We start from the raw sequence: 8,541 nt of genomic DNA on the forward strand, positions 1-8,541 counted from the left end.
GTCTTGGTCTAGGAAGTATTTTCCCTAAGGTAAAGCTTCACTAATCTAGGCTTTTGTCAAGTTTTAATCATAGAGTTTCAAATAGCTAATTACCTATGTTGTTGGGGGGAAGTTGGTTAGGGATTTTGAAAGGTTTTGGAGGAGCCAAAGCTAATAGGAAGGTCAAAACCTTAAGCAAGAACACCAAAGAGGTAAAAAGTTTACTTTTGATGATTTTGTTGTAGGGTTTTTAGTTTTAAGCATGATTTAGTATATTTAATGCTTAAAGTTTCTTGTTGGTGATGTAATAAGGTTATGTTAGTTGTTTAATAATTTTTATGATGCATGTGTATTGATTTTTGAAAATGGGAACCAAAACCCCCAAGGGTTTTGTAGGATACCCTAAAACAAAACATGTTTTAAGCTGTGACTTCCAAGGGGTCAAGCAGCCACTGTATATTGTTTTTGTAAAATTAAATTGTACTGTGATGTTGTTGAGATTGAGTACATAAAATTGAGCTTTTGAAACACTAAAAAATGTTTAGAAATGGGTAAGTTATGCTATTTCAAAGATTAGGTAAAAAAAAAAAACTGTTTTTTCGTATTCTTATTTTCGGAACCAAGTTTGGACAGCCACTGTATAGGGAAAATGAATCCATTTTTTTCTAAAATTTTGTGGACATATTACTGGCATAACCTATTATTCCACTGTAAAATTTGGTAAGAAAATATTGAACGGTTTGAAAGTTATTAACTGTCAAAGTTTGGGAAAAATAAGGACTTGAAAATAAGGTCATTTTTACCTCATTGTTGGAAAATGATTTCACCAATCAAAAATGCTCATTTTGACCTAAGATTTTTCAAAGACCTAAATGGCATAACAAAAATGGAATTGGGAAATTTTGGTAACAATTGGGTAAGTAAATTTCAAGTTATGAACTAACGAAGTATGTAGTTAAAAATGTGAAAAATAGATTTTTCACACTTAGTGTAAAAATGAGATTTTGGAACATAAGGTAAAAAGTAAAATTTTGTTTATTTCAAGATATAAAATGGTAAGTCTTGAAATCATATTTTCACTAAAATTAACCCATTGAGTTTAAATGAATTATTTTTATTAAGGAGTTTTTATTCTTTTTAAAAATAAGAGATTTAATTTATTAATAGTTAATAAATTAAAAGAGGGTTTAAAACCCTATATTTTGAGAAAATAATTAAATGAATTATTTTTCTAGTAAGTAAAATTGATTAATTGCTTTTGGAAAATTAATTAGTCAAGATGATAAATTTTTAACGGTTTTCCTAATTAAGACAAATTAGGCAATTTTCTTAAAACGATTTTTAGATATTAAAACCCTAAGAAAAATAAAAGGAAAATTTAAAGAGTTTATTTTCTTTAAAAATAATTAAGGAATTTATTTGTATTTTCTGGATATAATACCGGCTAAAATCTTACATATTTTAACTGACTAGTCGAAAGTGCGGGTTAATAGTGATACCTTGAAAGAATAAGATTTTTAGCGGGTTGTGGGGAAATACCATTGTGATACCGGAGCCTAGGTATCGAGACCTTAGGATAGGTCTCCCCGAGACTTAGGGTTTAGTCTTGAATATTTTGTATGACTTTCCTTAATAGGTTTAAAACCAAATAAGGATTATAAATCCTTACAAATGACTTTTATTAAAATGACCAAACTGCCCAAAATAATAATAATGAATTATTAGTGCCATAATTAATCCGAGTATACTGTATGGATAACTACAGTATTGGCTAAGCGTAACTGGACTGAACGTTGGAGGGTGAAAACCTGCTGAGCGCTAAGGACTCCAAGTAAGTCAACTTATATTGTATGGCTGCAACATGAAATGATTATTGTCTTGTATGTTAGTATAGGGATACATGCATATACATAGGCTGTCATAGAAAGTTGCTTAGAGACGTTAGTCTAGTGAGTGCTGATTTAGAAAATATGAACGGTAGAAGTCCGTCATATCCTAGACGGTTGATCCCCGTCACACTGCTTGATTTTATTTATGTCTGGTTCATTACCGCGACGAGTGGCCATGAGATGAGGATAAGCTGGTTAAACCTAGGGGTGCCAAGATAAATGGGACCTAGGGGCCCTCATGCTTACTTAATCATTGGACGGTTAGAATCCGAGCAAGTGCTCTGATAAGTTATTCCCGGATAGCAGCCATGAATATTGGCCATTCCGTGAGAGTGCCTAGAGATACTAGGGGTTGCCAAGATTGAGTGAGGCTGAACACCCTAGGGGCAGCTGCTCACCAGCACCACTGATTAACATAGAAGTCTCCGTAAAACCGTGTAAATTGGATTACACTCTTGAATATGTAGCGATGCCCTAGGTAACACGATAGTTACCCTTGATGAGAATATTTATTGGCTAGATCTTAGTGTGGAGACTCGGTTCTCTTTTACAGATTAGCAATTATGTTGGAGGGCGCGTTACGCCTCAATTGTTGGAAATTGTCGAGCGTTGGTCTCGAATTATATGGTGGTATAATATATCTGCTTGCTCTGGGATTTTCTGAGTGTAGGGATATAATTGTTGATAAGATATAGTTGTGATATAATATATCTGCTTGCTCTGGGATTTTCTGAGTGCAGGGATATAATTGTTGGTAAGAATTAGTTGCGATATAATATATCTGCTTGTTCTGGGATTTTCTGAGTGCAGGATTTTTATCTAGATGTGAATTAATTTATCCTTGGTTATCAGGCATGACCATAAGTTTGCCAGGACGCTTTAGCGTTCTTGAAATTGATTGTGTAGGGTCCGGATGGGTCCGGATCCCTATTTCTCTATCTGCTTTGTTTGGAAGTTGATCTTACTAAGCGTTTTCGCTTACCTAGTTGTTTCATGTTGTAGGTAAGAACAAGGGCAAGGCAGAGCAGTGAGCGCTGGAGTCTTCCTTGCAAATGTACATGTGGACCGACCTTTTGGGAAGCCTTTTTATTTTTGGAAATGTTGTGTAATTTTCCTAAACTAGGCTCACTCTAATCTTTATAAAACATGTTTGTAACTAAATGTTAAGTATGGCCATACGACTTTTTAAAAAGTTTTTTTTTCTATGGGTTTTTGAGACATTTTGTTAAATGAAAACATTTATATTTCCGCATTATCGAGTCTTGAAAATCCTGGTCGTTACATTGGGCCTTTTCATTATGGGTATTTTAGGGTTTTTATTTGTCTAAAAACCCTTTGTAATTTTTCGGCTATATTAAGCCTTGTGGACAACTTGGAATTCATATAGTTTTGGTTAATGAAAAATATTGTGAGTTTTCTTCTTGAGTTCTTGAAGAAACTTTCGAACTTATCAAGGGGATTCCTTGTGGCATTCAAATCTGACTTATCAAATGGATAATCCATTCCCATTTGTGGCATCTTCACCATACCAAGGTTCGTGCTTTGCTAAGCATTGGTTCGCGGTTTCCATTCCAAATTCGAGTGTTCTTGGGTTGTTTATCCATATTTGGTTCGGGTTTCGTCACATTTGTTGGCGTGGTTCGTATCAGTAAGCTAATGGGAAAGTCCCAACAGGACCCATACTTGACTCAGAGTGAGTCAAGGGGTAAATTAGGTATTTAGCACATTACCGGGATATTGGGTAATGGGAATGATTATTTGATGGTATATTGAGAGTTAGTGAGATTAGGAGGGAATTCTAAGAATTTTGGCTATTTTACCCCGAGGCGTTTTTGGGACCCAAAGCATTAGGATTTGCTTGAGGTTACTTAAGCTTGAAGTAACCTGTCAGAAACATAAAAATAACGTTCAATACGTTCTCTCTCATCTGTTATCCCTTTTTGACGCCGTTCGCATTTTCGAAGGAAACTCAAGTTTTAAGACTCGAGTTTTAGGACTCGGATTCAAGCAAGAATCGAGTCATAGCGATTCTAGGGAAGATTAGACGCTTATTAGCTGGAGGATTTGATTGGGAAACGACTCAATCAGAGGTAATCCAAGTTTTAAGTTTTCGAGTTTTTAAGCTTGGATTGGATTTTATGTCTTGAGGAGTTTTTGGATTGTTTAAGGCTTGGGATTTTATGGTTTTGGGCCATTGGGATGTTTGGGAACTTTGATTTTGAGATTTGGATAGGTTTTTGGAAGATTTTTAAATGAGGAAAACGAAGGTTTTGGTTGGGTTCGTGGTTGGGTCGCGGCTCTGTTCTTGGGCGCCGCGGCCCAGGCTTGATGAAGGAGGAGGCCTGTTGTTTGGGCATTTAGGGCCGCGGCGCAGGGTAGGTGCGCCGCTGCACCAGGCGCAGGGAAAGAGGGGGCTTGGCCTCTGTTTGGAGGTGGGTCGCGACGCTTAAGGGCAGTTTTAGCCAGGTTTGGTTTTTAGTCATGGGAACTTAACTCGAAGGGCTCGGGATCGATCCTACTACCTGGTTTGGTAGGATTCAACATCCCAGAGGCTAGGACTCAGTCCGAAAGTCTTTATTTGCTCGTTTTTTACAAGATTTTATATTATGGTTGTGACTAGGTGATTACTAGAGGTTCAGAATCAGGATCGTGCTCAAGGGGTCATTTATTGGTAACTTGTGCTTGGGCCAAAGGTAAGAAAATTGCACCCAGTATGTGAGGCATGTGATGCATGTGATACATGTGATTATAGCATGGTATGAATGTTGAATATGGAATTGATTAGAGCTTGAGTCCTTGTAAATGTGCATGATCGGTAATAGTACTGAGCGCTGGTTGTATGGAATTGACTTATGAGTCTAGAGCGGCAATAGCACATTGAACGCTGGTCGATATGATTAGATCTAATCAATAGGAGCATTATATGCTCGACCGACCTATTAGTCAAAGAAAACTAAAGCGCTTGGCTAGTCTATGGCTAGTTACTCAGAGCTAGGGCTAAAAGGCTCAGGTGACTTGATGGTCACATGGCTTAGGGCGCAGGACCCCAAGATGTCTTATTAATCATCTATTCAGGGCACAGGACCCCAGAACGACTTAATAAGTCATTTATTCAGGGCACAGGACCCCAGTCATTTATTCAGGGCACAGGACCCTATTCATTTATTCAAGGCACAGGAACCCAGTCATCTATTCAGGGCGCATGACCCCAGAATGACTTAACAGTCATTTATTTAGGGCGCAAGACCCCAAAATGACTTAACAGCCATCTATTCAGGGCGCAAGACCCCATAATCATTTATTTGTACTTCCCTGCATGCATGAATAGGGTTATTACTGCTAGGCATGCTTGTTGTGATTTGGTGACATGTTATTAACTGCTTATGAGCATGTTTGAGTTTTCTTGCTGAGCCTCGGTTCACGGGTGCTATGTGGTGCAGGTAAAGGTAAAAGAAAGTTGGACCATCCTTGAGTGGAGAGCTTAGGTGACGATGTGTACATATGCGGCTGCTCGACCACCACAACCGAGGTTTAAAGAGGAACTAGGGTAAACCCTATTTTGCTGCTTAGGTCGGCTAGTTGTAAATCTTTTATTATAATTAACCTTTTAAATGTATTTTGGGATCCCAATGTATACTAAAACGTTTTAGTGAAACGTTTGTATCCTTGACTAAAAATTTTAACCCTAAATCGCTAATCACATTTAATTACGCGATTATGGCCAAATGACTCATTTAACAAGTTTAGCACTATTTAAAATACACAGTGTAACGGTCCCTGGGTAGTAGGGCATTACAGCGATGGAGGATAACTTTGAGTCCTATTGGGTGGTTGGTGTTTCATCTAGTTGTTAAGTTTGCTTTTGCAGGGATCTCAATCATGCTTCCCTTCACCTTCAGATTCGAGGGATTCCTCGATCTCTATCTTTATTGACCCTGTGCTTTGTGAATTACCATTTTCTTGAGTCATGTTTCATGAGCATAGTTGGTCGATGCTATGTTACCCTTATTTCTTATTTGAATAATGAGTTTGTTTTTTCCCAATTTTTATGGGAAAACTTTTGGCTGATTGTCATTAGTGGGATAAATCTGTCATATGCTCATTTAGGTTGGAAACCTAGTTTACCTCACACTCTTTTGATGCTCGATAGCGGGCGACTTATTAGACCTTTAGTTGGGGTAGCTATTAGGGTTTTCTTCCTTTGTATTGTAAACAGCTTGGTAAGCCTATTCGTGTTGATCATGCTCTAGGAGCGTTATTTTCATATAATGGACTATGTTCGATTTGTCTATTAATAGAAATTTCCTTACCTTTAAAAAAAAATATTGACCCATATTATTATATACTCTGCCAAATTTGGCACAAAAATACCATTGGAGTGATATTTTTGTTAAAATGTGGTAAATATAACAATGCACCACATTTTGTTTAGTGAAATTTTTCTTTGTTCATTCAAATGTGCCTAATGTTATGTCTTGCTCTTGTTTGGCCAATAATGGCAAGTTACTAAGCTGAATTTACTTATGAAAAAGTTGAACAACCTGCTTGAAGGGCTTGTATGGGCTAATGGAACTTATAAAGAATGAAGAGGGATCAAGACTTTGAAGAAATTTGAGTTCTTAAAGCAAGCCTACACTCTCGATACATTAGCATGGGATGATTAAGAAGGAAAGGAAATACAAAGCAAAGTAGAAAATATTTAGTCAGTTCGGTAGTGAGAAACCAAATAAATAATAAAAAAAGAAAAAAAAAATGCATTCTCATGAGTTGTGAAAGATTTTCAAAGACGGTTGAGAAAAAAAATATATATTATACAAATAGAGCATTGAGTTTGAGTTTGAGTTTGAGCCAGGGGTGGGTGATCAACGTGGGCGGCGGTAATATGTTTGAGTTGAGCATGGTTTTATTTTCTCAGAAAAAAAAAATTAAAAATAAAAATTTTGTTGGGCAGTCTAGCATTTCTGATTTGATTTATAGAGTTTCTCACATTCTCAATGTATTATTTTTCAAGGAACAAAAGTGCTAAGTTAATATTTAGTTCTAGCCCTCAAGGTTTAGTACATATGGTTTTAGTAACCTCAAAGTCTTAAGTACCAAAAAAAGTGATGTATTGTTATATTTAGTACATTCTAACAAAAGTATCACTCTCCAATAGTATTCTAAAAAGTATCAAATTTGGCAAATGCTAAAAGTTGTGTCAAATTCGGTATAAAATATAGCGTAGGTCAAATTTGACCCAGCAATAAATGTTACTGTTTTATTTACCATATTGACACTAATTTATTAGTTAACAATTAATAACTAACAATGTTACTTTTTTTATTCACTTTTTTTTACAATAAAAAATGGAAAAATAATAATTTTTGTATACTATCAATAAATATTAAATTAATTGTTGACTTTTTTTTTTTGTTAATTTATATCTTGCGTATTAGAGCGCAATTGTAAATATTGAGTTAAATATAGTATTGACTCATTATTTGTGCCAAATTTAACATAAAATTTACATATTAATTTTTTATTTTTGGCGACTTTTTTCTGAAAATAAATGTCGAACGCTCTTATTTGTTCTCAGATAATAAATTTTAGTTTTTAAAAACAAAAAATAGCTTTCAGTTATAATGCCAAACGCCCTCGTAATTTCTCTAAGTGAATATTGAGTAAGGTTGTGTTTGGTAAAAATTTTATTTTTTATTTTCTTAAACATAAAAATAAAAATATTGTTTTCACTTTTGTTTTTTCGATTTTTTAAAAATAAAAATGTCTTTGATAACTACTTTTAGTTTTAATTTTAAAAACAAAAATATAAAAAATGTCTCTGGTAACTTATATATTTGGTAAATAGTTTTGGAAGTCATTGACGCCGGAGGAGGAAAGAAGCCCTAGGTTACCGGGGTGAAGATGAAAAGAAATGAAAAACTGTTTAAAAAATAATTAAAAGTGAAAAAAAAGTGTTTTCAAAATTTGATAAAATTTAATGAAAATTTAAGAAAGTATAAAAATGAAAATAGACTTACCAAACAAACTTTCCAATTTTATTGTCATATTTTTAATTAAAGAAATAAAAAACTATTTAAATAATGGTTACCTAACAAGCCAAAATTTAAACACCCAAATTTTTTAACATTTCACAGGGTCCACATCTAATTTCTGATTTTAGTTTTAAGAATAATAAGCAACCCTTGATATGCAAAATAAATCATAATACTAGAAAGCTATTTCCTGTACACATACATCTACATGTTTTCTATTTACAACCCAAATAAGATATCAAATATGTCATAAAAGTTTATACAACTCAGTTCTCCACCCTGCCTTGGTTTCAGTTTGGTGTCTTCTTTTACCAATCTGTAGTAAGGAAAACACAAGGATATTAATTCTTCACTCAATATGTTGGTAGCAAGATGATCAACACGACAAAGTGAAAAACAACTCACAAGAATATTCAGCGCCCCGGGAAACTGGTTCGACAAATCCTAGACAGTAACTATGGGAAAAGTAGTTGCAACATAGAACTACATTCCTAACAAACTAGGCACCAAACTCTCAAGCTTGGTATTGGACACAAAAGGTATGGTATCATAAATGTTTCATTTCAATTTGAATTCAGCTATTCACAATGTATGAGGAAGGGGTCCCCACTAAGAATCCATAGCCGAATGGTTAAAGGACC

General features: G+C 34.9%; 1 protein-coding gene across 1 annotated transcript in view; it reads right to left on the reverse strand.

Annotated features, from left to right (window-relative positions):
* Positions 1 to 7,967: 7,967 nt before the first annotated feature.
* Positions 7,968 to 8,541, reverse strand: part of LOC133803136 (uncharacterized) — a gene marked incomplete in the record, with an annotated part of 5,318 nt that continues 4,744 nt past the window's right edge. Inside the window, 1 exon segment of the mRNA XM_062241094.1 lies at positions 7,968 to 8,541.

This window comes from Humulus lupulus, chromosome X, assembly GCF_963169125.1.
Source record: "Humulus lupulus chromosome X, drHumLupu1.1, whole genome shotgun sequence".
NCBI lineage: Eukaryota > Viridiplantae > Streptophyta > Magnoliopsida > Rosales > Cannabaceae > Humulus > Humulus lupulus.